The 16822-nt window shown below is 34.1% G+C and overlaps 1 protein-coding gene and 1 pseudogene across 1 annotated transcript in view; one reads left to right on the top strand and one right to left on the bottom strand.

Annotated features, from left to right (window-relative positions):
- Nucleotides 1-16822, bottom strand: part of LOC135214735 (actin-related protein 8-like) — a gene marked incomplete in the record, with an annotated part of 206757 nt that overhangs the window by 56420 nt on the left and 133515 nt on the right.
- Nucleotides 11883-16822, top strand: part of LOC135214736 (actin-related protein 8-like) — a 19675-nt pseudogene continuing 14735 nt past the window's right edge.

Raw genomic sequence — 16822 nt, 5'->3', positions numbered from 1 at the left:
GTATTTTTCAATATCAGTGGATAATTGGAGAATTCATAATGAAAGGGATAGTGAAGTATGATGTAACAACCTTAATAATGGGGTAACTACGTAGGCAATGATGTATCGTAAAGGTACCTGCTCAAGGTCGTTTTCTTTACGGCTGACACATTAAAGGGGTAGACAAAGCTCCTCCTATTTGGGGGATTTGGAAGCCAATGAGGAGATCTCTTTCTCTCGGCCTTGGTTAATAGTATCATTGGCGTGTCAGGTAATACGGTTTGTCTGTTGCATATACAAAATGGAGAAAGCTGACAATAAATTGAAGATTATTGTCAATAGGTAAGTGAATCTTCATAACACACTCGCACGCGAAAACACACGCATATTGGTCAGTCAGTCAATCACTGATCATATCTATTACTTTGACTTTTCTCCCCCCTGGGAGTGTGGTATATACTATATATATATATATATATATATATATATATATCTATATATATATATATATATATATATTATATATATATATATATATATATATATATATATATATTATATATATATATATATATAACTATATATATCTATAATATATATATATATATATATATATATATAACTATATATATATATATATATGGGTGTGTGTATGTATGTATTAGTGTCTCACAGTTATCCAATTAATAATTACTACACACGTTTTAGTAATGAGGTAATCTGTGCAAAATATATATTTATAAAATAAAAAAATTGTGACATTCGTTCATTTTTTATAATTGCTTAACAGATTAAGAATATTAGTATTTTTTTTTACCACATTTTCTATACGTGTTTGCCCACACAGGCCATAATATGATCACGTTACAGACGTCATGGGAATTAAGACCTGCGCAGTGTTAATTATATACTGGGTGGTAGGTTAAACTGTATGATTTAATTTTGGTTACCTTATCTTACCTGCTTGTAGTCAACACATCGATACGAAGGTTAAACGATTTAAGAGATCGTGACAGTAGTTAAAATATATTAGGTGAATAGGGTGAAGGTCATACGCTCTTTAGCCCAATCCTATTTACATAACTTGAGAATAATAATAATTAAATGAACACTGAATCTACGAAAACCATCATATTTATAGCATCTAGTATTACTTAGTATAATAAAATAGACAGTAATGGTGGGGGTCGGAGACGGGGACGCCAGGAAAGTGGATTCAGGAAGGGATGAGGAGTGGAAGGGAAAGGGAGAGAGGTAGGGAAGGATGGGATGGAGATAAAGGATGTTCGAATGCGTAGGTTGGTGATGCTTGGCAATACCATGTAAGTCAAGAGTAAACGCCTTAACTAACACCATTTGACAATGCACTACATTCCCAAGAATTAGTGAGAGGTATCTAGTACACTGTGTCAAAGTACCATTTCGATCAAAGAATTAGTTTGAAATATATTTGAGAAAAATGATGACTCGCAGTCTCTGAAATGGATGGTAGACGCCTCCTTAGGAACTTGAGATGAATTCTTGAAGTGTGTGCACAAAAACGGCTAGATGTGAAGCACGATGGTAACAAGAAAGCAAAAGTATACCTGTCCCTCATTGTGAAGGTAATAATGTGATATAAAACATACAGATCATTTGACCACTTGGATAGTGAATGGAAGGAGTGCAAAATGTTTCGCATTTAATGCCAGGCATTTTCAAGCAAACTACGCACATTGGAATAAAAGACTACGAAGACGACCTTGTTTTACAGACAGTGACTAATATGAAATACAGAAACTTTTTAATACTACAAAGGTCCTTACATTTGAACTAAATCTCTAGGTGGGAAACAGCTATTTAGGATTAACTCAGGTATTTGGTTAAAAGAAGGCGAGGCAAAGAGCATTATCCCGGATTGCTGTCATTCATTTGACTTCCCTTTAAAAAACCATCGAACATCTTAGGCTTAAATTAATAATATTCTCTTATTTAGGTTTATTTAAGTGAATGTTTTATGTTGATTTAGTCTGATATTTAATTCCTTACTTGTCTGGCACAAAATGAAATGAATTACAGTCCAAAGAAGGGATATTCTCAACATGCATTTGATCGACTTAGAGCCAAGGAAATAAAGGATATGAATGAAGCAAGGATAGGAGACAGCATGGCAATACAGTATGTGGACCTCCAGCCAGTTGTCCTCCAAACTTAAACATCAATATTCACTCACGGCGACCCTTAAGGGATTTTTTAATCTCTCTCTCTCTCTCTCTCTCTCTCTCTCTCTCTATATATTATATATATATATATATATATATATATATATATATATATATATATATATATCACACACACACACACACACACACACATATATATATATATATATATATATATATATAATATATATATATATATATATATATATATATATATATGCACACAGATATAGTACTATATATTTTTGTATTGTGCGTGCGTCGCTTGTACATGTTGTTTATAACTATGCATATGTAATATATATTTATATATAATTAATTTTTGTATTATATATGTTATATGGGTGTTTTTTGCATGTATATCTATCATTTAAAGTCGTTGTTAGGATATCCTTTGACATTTCTTATAGCTGAAAACGTCGTTTTAAGCGTTTTAGTCGCCGTCTGTTGAATTCCTTTTAACGATTGCAATTTTTCGTCTCTACGCTGCAAAGCTCTTCCTAAAAAATTGTCTTCAAGGTTTGCTAGAGGACGAAACACTCGCAGTCAACTAGACTTTTGCGTTTTACTTCAGACCTTTCAGGGGATTGATTTAACACACACACACACACACGTGGTCATTATATAAATATCTGTTGCTCCCAAGCTTGCATGACGTAACATATGCATCACTTCATCAAAAACTTATAGTCCCTCTATCAAGTCTATCGTACACACACACATATGTATAAATATACATATGTGTGTGTGTACGATAGACTTGATAGAGAGACTTTAAGTTTTTTTGATGAAGTGATGCATATGTTACGTCATGCAAGCTTGGGAGCAACAGATACAAACGTTGGCTTAAAACAAGTGCGTTTCATGACAGTGGTTGTACATTATGGAGTGATGCGAGAAGTCCGGGAAAGGACAGTAGATGTATGTAGGTGCAATGTTAAGGAATGAGAAAATGTGTGAACGGGGTATGGAAAGGTTCATATTGGCAGATGATAGTGTTGTTTCCGGATAGGGAAGTGGGACTGACTGATTGGCTGTTGATAAGCCAGTCACAGGGCTGGAAACTCCTGTGACTGGCTTATCAACAGCCAATCAGGAGAGTCGTAAGGGACTGGCCTAGACATCAAATGCACGGTTGATGTGAATCAAGGCCAATACAGTACCTACTATAGTAGAAGGCAGTTCGAAAGTTTTCTAGAGAAGGTTACCGAAGAAAGTTGATTAAGTTACGAATACAAATATGAAGAGTGGAAACATGGAAACAGTTGGATCGTTCAAGTATTTGTAAGCCAGCATTTTGCTTGATGGTAAGATGAGAGATGAGGTTAGGTACAAAAGAATATGCGAATAAAGGGAAGTCCCAGAGTGCGTAATAAGACAGCGAACTTTCCTAATGAAATAAAAAATGAATGTTAGCCTGGTGTTCGCCGTTAGAGGGAACGATAGCGTTGGAATTGTCGAGATACGTAGAACTGGTAAAAGGGTTCTTATAGGTGAAAGGGAGAGGTTGAGTATTTTGGCGTTCTGTTCTGTGAGAGTGGTCTATGATAATTTGGTCAAAATGATGTGTGATTCATAAGTGCTAGCGAAGAAAGGGAAGAGGATCTACAAAAGGTTTCGGAAGATGGGCGAAAGAGGTATTAGAAAGCAGTATTCGGGTGAGTGGTGCAGTGTGTGTGTGTGTGTTTGTTGGGATTTGACTTGCTGCTGAAGAGCCTTCTGTGTAGGAATATGGAGCGGCGTCATGAAGCTTTACTGCACACCTGGCTCATTAAGCCACAGCATGTTAGTTTAAGTAGGAATATGACATTGTTATTACGTTTCTTTCTGGAGCCACTCCAAGCTAGGGGAGATGGCTTAATGTTGAAATATAAATATATATATATATATATATATATATATATATATATATATATATATATATATATATATATATTATTATATATAATATATATACATACACGTGTATATAATATATAATAAATTTTTTTTTCCAAGGAATGTTTCAAGGATTAAAGTACAGCACATAGTCAATATTCAAACAGTTAGTGCCTTAACACGTGTGATGGGTAAGCAGAAATTTTGACAGAGATTAATCTTGTTTTTGCAAAACTTCTGAACTAGATTATTTCCTTCTTAAAATCTGTACATTTGCATATTTCTTTTTAAACAAATGAATCAGTGTTCATCTGTACACTATCGTATTTTTCTGTTAAGTCTACATTATTCCTTATATATTAGAATCATGAAAACTTATGTGGTTACAAAGACCAACAGAAGTAGTTATTGAATTAGCAGGAATTAGTTCTGTTTGTTCTTCAACATACAACTTATCAAGATTTCTTGTTGATATTTACAAGTCTTTAGTGGTTGCCTATTGAGAATCTTACATTGTGTCATACAGACACACACACACACATGCACATAAATAGATATATTGACCACGCGGCCTCTTGGATTTAAGTGACAAATGACCTTACTGTCCTTGTAAACTTGGGATGGGGCAGGGGGCACTATGGCTGAATGATACGGATCACAGCTCAAGTTTGCTATGCCTGTGTTTAGCTGCAGTCTTATAGCTCTCCTATCCCCATATACGCAAATGGTTCAGAGCTTCAGTTGCGAAAAAAGCTTTAGGACTGCCTAAGAAACCGTGAAGCTGTACTCCTCTGTCTGATGCCAGTATTCTAAAGGGGAGAGATTGGCATGTTGAAGATTATATATATATATCTATATATATATATATATATATATATATATATATATATATATATATATATATATATATATATATATATATATATATATATTAGGCAGTACTAAAGGATGAGGTTACTAGCCCTACACCTTTTTTCGCAACAACTGAAGCTGTGACCCATTTGCGTATAAGGGACAAGAGAGCTAATATAAGCCTGGAGCTAAACACAAGCATAGCAGACTTGAGCTGTGATACCTATCATTCAGCCATGGTGGCCCCTGCCCCAACCGTAGTTCACAATTAACCATCTGGTATTCAGTTTTATACATGTTTTTGGATTTTGTATGGCAAAGCTTCTAGATCTCTTAAGGTTTATTCTTTTGGTTTTAGTTAGTGGCTGCGTGATCCCCGATTATCTTGAATTATGTTTTTACTTTATTACCCTTTGACAATTACCCATCTGGTATTCTTGTTCTATTTGACCTTGTAACCTTCTCTTCAACTGTGTCTCATTTGTGCCCCGACGATGCATTAATAAACGTGAAAGCGGTGGTACTGCACTCCTGCCTGTCATTTTCCCGTAGTATATGCACACACACACACACACATATATGTAAATATATATATATATATATATATATATATATATATATATATATATATATATATATATATATATATATATATATATATATATGCGGTGTGTGTGATTTTTTTCTATGAATGAGATTCAAGCCTTTCCAGTGTCAGTTAATTTCTGATCATAAAATTTAGCTATTGTGTTGTACGGTATGAGCTTCTTTCATTAGTTAATGCCGTCGGCAGCTAAAACTTAAATCCACCTTTATATATTTTTATTCTTTGGGTAATGTAGAAGAAATTTACAATTAGTCAGTTTTAAAATGAACAAATGAAATAGTTGGTTGGTGTGCTGCTGCTGTGAACCGGAATGCGATTTGCTTTCTCTCTCTCTCTCTCTCTCTCTCTCCTCTATCTCCTCCTCTTCTCTCTCTCTCTCGCTCTCTTTTCTCTCTCCTCTCTCCTCTCTCTCTCTTTTATATTTACTGACACTATGAATATGAGCATGCCAAAGATAGTTTAATCCGACTGAATTTGTAAATTGAGAATTTGTTTGCATAGTGAAACGGTTTCCATATTAATAAGCCAATTATATTTCTTCTTAATCTCTGCAAAATTGTGGAAAATGGCTCCCGAGTTAATGCGATGACGCATATTACTTTACAGAATTATGCTGGCAGGAGTTTATGTATTAAGTTATTCAGCTCCCGACCAAGCACTGCATTCCTTCTCTGATTCCTTGTAGGTCGTGCGATTAGCCAGCAGTTAGTTACGTGCAAATTTAAAGTACATCGTCAGTCCTGGTTATCAGTATAAGTTTGGAGGGAAGAGGTGGCTTGAAAAGAAGAGCTTTCATACTGGAATACCAAACTGCAGATAGATTCGTTGAGACCTGTTCCATTCGAGCATCTGTTGTTAACTTATTAGGCTGTGAATTACATTCTTGGTAGTTAGTCGTCTGCAGTTTTGCTAGATTGGAAATGGGCAGTGGGCTGGCAACCCCATTCCGACGTTCCTAAATATTAAGTTGTAAAACAAAGCATAATACTTTGATTCATCAAGCCGAAGTTTGAAATGTTGCTGCCTCTCCATTTATTTACTCTTATGCTGAAGGCCGTTTCGGCCATGAACTTTAGCCATCATCAGGGCTTTAATAGACCTACAATGGAACCGCATTTCCAATATTTAGGTAAGTTCACTCAAAGTATTAAAGATTGGAAACATGAGTGCAAGGTATAAGAATGTCAGGTTTCACAAATGTAAAAAACCGCAGATTAAAATAGAAATCTAGATGAGGGTGATTCTCATGAAGCTCTTTAAGATTGGATTATGCATTGTCTCCAGAGAAAGTCCCAGCAGGAAGCATAGATCTCGTTCCGAACACAATTCGTATGAAGAGGCTTAAGCAATTGATATATTCTCCTCATGGCAGCTAATGGAGAAGTACAGACAAAAGCATATGGCAGGGTACACAGAAGGAATTGGAGCGTTTTAAGGAGGAGCAGTAGGTACCAGAAAAGTAATTAGTGAAAGGTGTAGAAATGTTACAACCGGCGTGAGGAGTCCTGTAGGGATGAGTAGCAGCTTTCAGGTTCATGAAAGGAGGAGCCCTCTTGGTGTATGTTCTGTGCTGATAACACCATTTTAATGACTAGCAAATTAGGGGGTGGGGTTAGGATGAAACCCCACTATAAACCATCTTAGGGGTCCCAACTATAACCCTGCCAAGTTTCATGCCCATCGGACCAGCCGTTTGGCCGTGATTGAATGATAGACGGACGGACAGACTTAACGCCCATTATAGTAAGATTGTATAAACTAGATAGGAGTCAGAGAGAAAGTGAGGTAGGCGGATATATGTGTTAAGAGAGTGTTAAGGCTGAAGGGAAAAGTGCAGAAGGTGGCTGTAAGACCTGCTGTTTTATATGGGCTAGAAGTGGCGCTACTTAAGAAAAGAGAGGAAATCGGCGACATATGACAGAAATGAAGATGCTCAGATGAATGTGGGGAGTGACAAGAAGAGACGAGATACGAAAGGAATACATCAGGGGGTGCAGAACTTATTGAATTGTCAAGGAAAACTTAAGATTTCAATTAAGAAGGTGCTAGTTTTGGCATCTGATGAGAGAAGATGGCGAGCGACTTGTTGCAAAATTGGTCGTGGAGGGGGAAGTGCTGCGAACGCGAAGAAGAGGAAGGCTTAAATGAAGATTGAGAGATTCCATTAAAAGATAAGAGACACAAATGAATAAATAAAAAGATGACATAAGATGGAAAACTGCTAGACGATAACCATTAAAGACAGCGATCACCACTGTAATATATATACATATATATATTATATATATCATAATATAATATCGATATATAGATATATATATATATATATATATATATATATATATCTATATATATTATGAATTTTTATCACATCACCGTGATTCATATAGTACATGCATTAAGCTACAAATGTCCTTTAATATCCAGTTCGCTCTACCTCGGAATTAATATACTTTCATATATGTTAACCGAAGGGGAATTTTTTAGTTCATAATAATTTCGAACCCAAGAGAGGATATTAAAGGACATTTGTAGCTCGCTCTCTCTCTCTCTCTCTCTCTCTCTCTCTCTCTCTCTCTCTCTCTCTCTCTCTATATATATATATATATATATATATATAATATATATATATATATATGTGTGTGTGTGTGTGTGTGTGTGTATTATATATATATATATATATATATATATATATATATATATGAAAAAATCTCCAATTCCGAGTGAATTGGATATTAAAGGACATTTGTAGCTGTAGCTTAATGCATATGTATGTATGTATGTATATATATATATATATATATATATATATATGTCTGTATGATTTATATATATATATATATATATGTAGTATAATATATATATATATATATTATATATATATATATATATATATATATATATACATACATACATATACACGTATATATATACATACATACATATACACGATATATATATTATATATATATATATATCTATATGCATGTATATATACACACATTTGCTTTTCTTTTGGCGTGTTTAGAGCTATACACTAACCTTAGCAAGTCTTTTATGTATAAAGTTGCATGTGCTATTCCCTTTTTCTAATCAAAGCAAATGTTGGTACCCATTTACACAGCCAGGTGGGTTACACCAAGTTCGTAAAAATCAATAAATATATTATATATATATATATATATATATATATATATATATATATATATATATATATATATATATATATATATTATGTGTGTATAAAAATATTCACCAGATGCATTACAATTTATCCCTTGAGATTTTAAGTACATTAAATGTTCACCCACTAGAGACTTAGACATAAGGAATTTAAATTAAATAAAATTCTCTTTCCTCGTTAAGATTTAGACCTGGGTTAGGTAGAACAAGTTCAGTATTATAACAGATGACATCATTCAGAGTTGAATGATATAAGAATTTGAGGCTGCTTGTGGAAATGACCCATGAGGTTGTAAGGAATGTAGTGTAGGATTGGAAAAATAGAAAGGTACCCCAGAGTTGATGAGATTGCAAGTAGGATACTGCAGTAAAGTGTTGATAACTGGATATAGTGGCTGTCCTGGACGTGTTATATATGTGTAGATGAGGGAAAGATTGTAAAAGAATGGGCAATAGGAATGATTGTTCCTTTTTATTAAGCGAGCACCCATACCAGTTTTCAGATAACACTGATTTTAGTAGCACACTTAAGCTTTAATTGGAAAATCACATACGGTAATCAGGAGTTATTGGGTTCTGGCAAACTTTCGATGACAGGGAATTGTGGCGAAGGGTATGAGTAAAGGTGAGAGTTGACAGCTTACTGATTTATTCAGACAAACACAGTTTTAGGTAATAGTTCTCGCAAGGAGAAATATAGCGCTTGGCATCAGTCAGGTAGAGACAGAGATTGAACACAATCAGTTGTATTTGTTGGTAGATGGAAATATGCATATGAATCGGTACATACTAGAGGACTGAAGTTAAGATACATATGGCAGAAAAGCTGACAGCAAAGGGTACGATGATGAAGACATGATATTATGAATAAAGAGATATATGTACAGAAGATACGTGACAGATGCTGTGCTCCAACGCGCGGGGTCGATGTTGCAGGGTTACTGGCCGGTGCAGTGAAGGTGTGTGGAGTCCAAATACGGACCCTACGGAATATTAATTTTCCTGTAATTGCTAAACAGATTATATAGTCAATCTTTTATGGTTTTCATGATCCTTAGTGCTGTTGTGCTCTTAAAACATAAAGCAAGCTTCAAAGTTTCTCTAGCTTCATTATTACACTATAGATAGATTTGATTCCTTTTCCTGTCTAATAGAAGGTTGGGATAAATAAATGTCAGGTGTGTTCTATGCTTTGGGTGCACCCTGTGGTCTGGGTATGTTCTACGCTTCTACGTGCAATGCCGGATACATCTGCTATTATATATATATATATATATATATATATATATATATATATATATATATATATATATATATATATATATATATATATATATATATATATAATATATATATATATATATATATATATATATATATATATATATATATATATATATATATATATATATATATATATATATATATATATATATATATATACATATATATAATACGGTTCATTAGGAACAGCGATTCCAACGAAGACTTAAACTGAGAGGAAATATATATATTGTATGCATATATACATACATACTGCTTAAAAAATCACAGTAGATGCACGTAAACTTCATAAATAAGCGAATTCCACAGGAAAATGATAGTCAGAAATCCAAGCGCTTTCGTCTTTACTAAGACATTGTCAAGGAGCGAATGAAATACAATTGTAGAGAAAGGTCTCAGGTACACAACAAGATCAAGAATATCAGATGGTTAATTGTCAAAAGGGTGAAAATTAAAAGAGATAATCCAGGATTATCGGATATCACACGGTCACAAACCTAAACAGATTGACCCTAACCGAAATTACAAAGTTTCTTTACAGTCCAAAAACATGTAAAAACTTAATATATTAATTTTGTTGATTATATTTATCAACAACTTTTTTTCATTATGAAAGCATCAAGTTTAAATAAACCAAGACTTAAATTCAGAACATTTTTATTATTTGACTTGATGCAAACAAGATTCAATGATATTCCTTTTAACTGTGTCATTACATGGAATTAAGGCTCTTGCTTGACTCCAGTAATAGGATGGTCTAAATCTCTCATATGTACGAAATCAATGCATTCGATATTTGCCCAGTTCTCACAGAATATTGATGTTGTTTGAGACGTTATGAAAGAGATTTACCGGTTTGTCCGTAATAGACTTTATCACACTTTTTGCAAGGAATTCCATAATGTGTACCTCTTAAGATGTTAATACCTGACTTTCCCCAAGTAGTAGAACACATTTCACTTTCTAGATAGTGATTAGAAAACATACAGAAATTTCCCGAGCTGATAGTCGATGTTAACAGATTTGGTGACTTGAGGAGTATTAAAGCTTTACTTATAATTCGTTGTTTGCAAATATATGCAAATGTGTGACAAATGTTTATTTAAACTTGTTTTGAGTGGCCTAGATCTATGGCAAGTGTGATAAACAGCATTTGAATATGATGAGTATTATTCAAGTGTGAACTCTACTGTGGTAAGAGTATATAATAATACTACTACTACTACTACTCGACTACTACTACTACTACTACTACTACTACTAATAATAATAATAATACTAATACTAATACTAATACTAATACTAATAATACTAATACTAATACTAATAATACTAATACTAATAATAATACTAATAATAACTAATAATACTAATACTAATAATACTAATACTAATACTAATAATAATAATAATAATAATAATAATAATTCCATGGTAACGTAAGCTTCTTTGATCTTCAGCTGTGTTTTTAAAAAATGTCAAGTCTTCTATGTAGAATAGAGGTAATGATATAATTAGATCAATGTAAATTTTGAGAGGGCTTATAACATGAAACGATAACTGTTAGGTACCTACTTGTTTTCCTTTCCGGATGTATTGTGTATTTCTGAGTACTAGGTCGTTTTGGATCTAAGTATCTTTATGAACGTATCATTGTATATTTTTTCAATGAGTTTTAAGTCGTCTTTTTATTTTTTGTTCCAATTGTTGGTTACTTGTAGTGCAAAATCATAACATGGCTTGTCATGCATGCAAACATTTAGAGTTGTAACAATGTAATGTATGGAGAACTTTATGGAATGCTATTGCTTTTGAAAAAGGGGAATGGAGAGACATGCTGAGGCATATGAAAAGTATTATTTTAATACTTTCCTATCCTTTGCATTTTGTTGTTTGGAGTTGATTAGAGTGGATTTGATTATGTATTCCTTGACCGCTTATTTTTTACTTTTTTTTTCATTTTATGTGTGCAAGTATGCTGGTGACTGTAAGACTAATATTCCTGCTCCTCAGGATCATGTTGCTGCTACTTTTGGTGCCGGACTTGGCTTTTCCTGCGTTGTGGATGTTGGAGACCAGAAGACATCTGTATCGTGCGTCGAAGATGCAATATCCCACCCTACTACCAGAGTAAGTGGCTCTTGTATCGTCCGGTGTGAAATGCCAGACTGAAAATCCTAAATGAAAAATTATGAAAACTATAACAATATCGGAAGAGGAGTGGCTAGTTCCAGGTTTTGCATTTACATTAGTAACACAACCACCCTTTTTGAGTCTCTTTATGTCCATTAACTTCTTCCGAATCGCTGACATGATCCTCTACAATCTGAAGATTGTCGCATTCCTGTTCTAAATTACACTCAGTGATGTTCAGACTGAAAACTGAATATATAAGCCCATGATGAAAAGGAGAGGCCATGATTGTAGACTGCATAACTTCGCCAAAAACTTAAACTTCAGCAGAGGTAATGAATCATCTAGATTCAGTGTCTGTATCTCCGAACTTTTTTTGGAACCCATCTTTTTAAGGCAATATGGTGAATCAGGCTTGACACTGAAAGAGACTGAAAGAATAGAATAACAATAAGAAGGAATTTCTATAATGAATGGTTGTATGGAAAGAGAGAAGGAGACTAACTCAGAAAATAGCATACAGTAATTGCAAGACTTCCTGTGATATTTGGACTTGCGAAAGGGGAGAGAGAGCAAGAGGAAAAAGAAAACATCACAGATGTACCAAAGACATTAAATGATGAATGAATATGTAGCAAAAAAGATAGAAAGATAAGTATATAGTGATGCCAATTTAGAATATGACTAAGAGAGTATGTTAGATTCCCAATAAAGATGTGCCATATCATTTAAAAAGTAAAAATTCAAATATTTTGATCAAAAATTTTCCAAGACAAATGCAACTATTTTCATATTTAATATGTGCGTAAGTGCTATATGTCATTTACAAAATTACATTATTAAATTATGTGACCTCTGTAGTTGAGCGCATCATAAATCTTTCTATTTCTTAAGGAATGCACATTGCTATATTTACCCAGATAAGCATTGTGCTAGCGTTACATTATATACATATATACATACACATATATATGTGTGTGTGTGTGTGAGCATATACTTACCGTACATTCTTTGTGCTTTATTTGCAAATATTTCGGGAAATTCCAGTTATCGTGGAAGGTCAGGGGCGTATTTTTGTTTTTTAATCTTTATGCATTCATTAAACAAATATTTCAGTCTTGGTTACTTTGGAGAGCGACTCCAATTAAGGCGTCTAATGAGGATGGCTTGTTCATAAACTAGATTTTGGGAATGGAATCCGTTCATGATGTCAGCATCGTTTTCAAACTCTTAGAAGGAAGCCTCCAGTAGACAAAAAACTATCGATTTTCATCAAGTTCTGTATTCATCGTTCTGTGTAGAATTTCATTTTAGTACGAATAGTATCATGAGATTGTTTTTATCACTGACTAGTTATTTATTTCCAGGTGACGAGTCACTTATTCTACCTGTAGAGAACCAAGTTTTTTTTTTTTTAGTAAACATTAATTGTATTTTGAAAAAGTTGTTAACTCTGATTTGGTATGATGTGTCTATCATTCAAACTTCATCCAAAGAATGAATGCAGCAGATTCAATGAGTAACCCTTCTTTGTTTTTCACAAATTTTCCGACCGGTTCCAACAAAAATAGAATTATCGTGAAGTTGTGACCTAAATTGGAACCCTGAATATATTATAACCCAAAGAATCACGAAGTGAGCGAGTGCCGTAAGTAAAGGAACGATCAGTATCAGCTAGAATATTATCAGCTAATCAGATAGAAATTTAAGCATTCAGATTTATACCTTTTGTATGTTGGTCTTTGCTATGTAAAAATTTATGTGTGAATTTTTCCTTCTTAAATGTATGTGCCGGTGTGGTTGACCAATAGTATTGTAACGCCAGCTTAAGGCACATATGAAATTCCCCCTGTAATGTCTTCCTCATGGAAAGATGAAATTCCCCCTTTAATGTATTCCTTGTGGAAAAATAAAGTTCCCCCTGCAATGTCTTCCTCATGGAAAAGCTAGGTCAGGACTCACTTCCATGACAAGAAAATGAGGCAACTGGAGCTGTTTCTGAAAATATTTCTGTGGTTCAGCAAAATTTTTTATGGAAATTAGGTATTTCATCCTGTTTTTGAGATTGAATCTCTGTTAATTAGGATATGGTTCGAAAATACATCATTCATATCTTTTGTGACATCTTGAAAATTTCCACTGTATACTGATAGTCTTTTTTTTTCAGTTACGTCTTGATTATGGAGGTGGTGACGTAACCCAAGTATTTTACTGGCTTTTGAAGAAGTGTGGTTTCCCACATCAAGTTAATCCAGATGACAAGCTCGATGCCATGCTCCTTAATAAGCTTAAACACGAATTCTGCCACGTAAATCTTGTAAGTAGATGGGTGTAACACTTATGATTTCCTGAAACTGAAGTTCTGTTTCATTGCTTTAAATTCACTGAGTTTATTGGTCTCAAAAAATGGAATGGGAGATCTGTAAGATAGGATCCTGTGAGTGTCTGATTTGGCAAGTACAGATAAGCAAGAGAGTAGTGTTTATATATATATATACGTATATATATATATATATATATATATAATATATATATATATATATATATATATATATAATATATATTATATATATATGTGTATATATATATATATATATATATATATATATATATATATATATATATATATATATATATATATATATATCTGACTTGAAGGGCATCAGGAGTGTCCCTATTCACATCACCGACTCAAAAAACTGTGGATAGACACTGATATCTGTCATTTTCGGTTATTTTTATGTATCACATCATTCTCACACTCACCTTTTGGTGCCAGTGATGTTTTACCCCTAGTGTATTCTCTTAAGAGATGGTAAGTCATATGTATACCAAGTTAGATTGAAATTGTTCAGTGTGTTTGAAAGCATATGTGGCACATACACACCATATATAAACATGTATGTATTGTGCCACGTACACTTTGAAACACATTGAGCAATTTCCACCAAACTTGGTATACATATGACTTACCATCTGAAAAAGAATCCACTGGGGGTAAGACATCACTGGCACCAAAGGGTGGGTGTGAGAATGGTGTGAAACATAAAAATAACCAAAAATAACAGATATTAGTGTCTAATCCATAGTTTTCGAGATCGGTGAGGTTAATATGGACTCTCACGATGCTCTTCAAGTCCAATATGAAAGTGAGATGAGAAGGTGGTGACTTGTAATAAACAATAACCAAAAACTACAGATATTAGTGTCTAATCCATAGTTTTCTAGGTTGCTGGTATGAATTGTGATACTCCTGATGCCATTTAAGTCAAAGTTTAGCCCCCTTAGGAGTGGGGTAGGTGAGAATGGATGGAAAATAAAATGTAAAAAATGACAGATATTAGTGTCTAATCCATAGTTTTTAAGGTTGCTGGGATGAATAGACACTCCCGATACCCTTTAAGTCTGTGTTCAGCCCCAAAGGAATTGGGGGTGATGTGTCAAAAATAACTGAAAACGGCAGATATTACAGTGTCTAATCCATAGTTTTTGAGATTACTGAGAAGAATAGTGACACTCCAGACGTCCATTTAAGACCAAGTCAGCCCCAATAGGGAGGCAGGGTGAAGGGTGGGAAGGGGGTGACATGAAAAAATAACCAAAAAGTACAGATATTTGTATCTAATCCATAATTTCAAGGCCGCTGATATGAATAATGACATTCCTGATGACCTTCAAGTCCAAGTTCATCCCTGATAGAAAGGGGTGGTGAGAAAGGTTTTGGGGAGGGGGCGAAATGTAAAAATAACCCAAAAACGACAGATATTACAGTGTCTAATCATAGTTTTTTGGGGTCTGAGATGAATAGTGACACTCCTGACGCCTTTCAAGTCCAAGTGCAGCCCTGATAGCTAGGAGATTGAGAAGGGTTGGGTGAAGGGGGGGGGGGTGACATGTATAACTAATGTAAAATGAGAGATATTAGTGTCTAATTCATGATTTTATATAAGTAATTTACAAGTCATGCCATAGCTATTAGTTTCTACTTATCATGGCATTTCAAAAATTTGAAATTCATGGTAGCGTTTTTTTGTCTTGGCGTGGATAACTAACACCACCCACTTTCAGGAAAGAATAATTACAACACAGCTGAAGAACTCAATTCGTTTCAGCCAGTCAGTGACTAAACATTGGTTGTTTGGGCAGCTCTTTGATTTTCTTTCACTAGATGATTGTGATTTTTGTCACCTTTGGTGAAATATTCCTTGTACGTATTTGGTAGCACGCTAATTACAATTTGCTTAGTTAGAGATTAAGATTTATCTGATTGTGATTCTACTGATTGTAGATTTAGTTTAAAGCTAAGGACTATATTTCGGTGGACTGACTCCACCCTTATCAAGTAGTGAATGACAAAAGAAGTTACATTTGGGAAATATATGGTGGGAGACATGCCCTTGTGATGCCAGGGTCACCACTAAGCTGACATTGGTTCTGTCAGTTGTCTTAATCCGCTACACCATTGCCTTAAGGAAGATAGATATTGTCTATATGGCCAGAGTCCCCAGGCTCCATCAGAAAGGTTGATCCTATTATCTTGTTTTTCTGCTTTTATATAAAATTTGGGATGAATTCCAATCCATGGTGTGGTTCGTGTTATTTATATGATGGAAAATTGCCGAACTATGTTGTCCATTCTAACCGAGCGCTTATGTTGAGTTAATCTTTCCGAGAGTGATTTTCCTGTGAATCCATAGAATGACTT

The sequence above is a fragment of the Macrobrachium nipponense genome, chromosome 46, assembly GCF_015104395.2.
Source record: "Macrobrachium nipponense isolate FS-2020 chromosome 46, ASM1510439v2, whole genome shotgun sequence".
Lineage (NCBI taxonomy): Eukaryota > Metazoa > Arthropoda > Malacostraca > Decapoda > Palaemonidae > Macrobrachium > Macrobrachium nipponense.
This window is presented reverse-complemented; position numbering and strand designations above follow the sequence as displayed.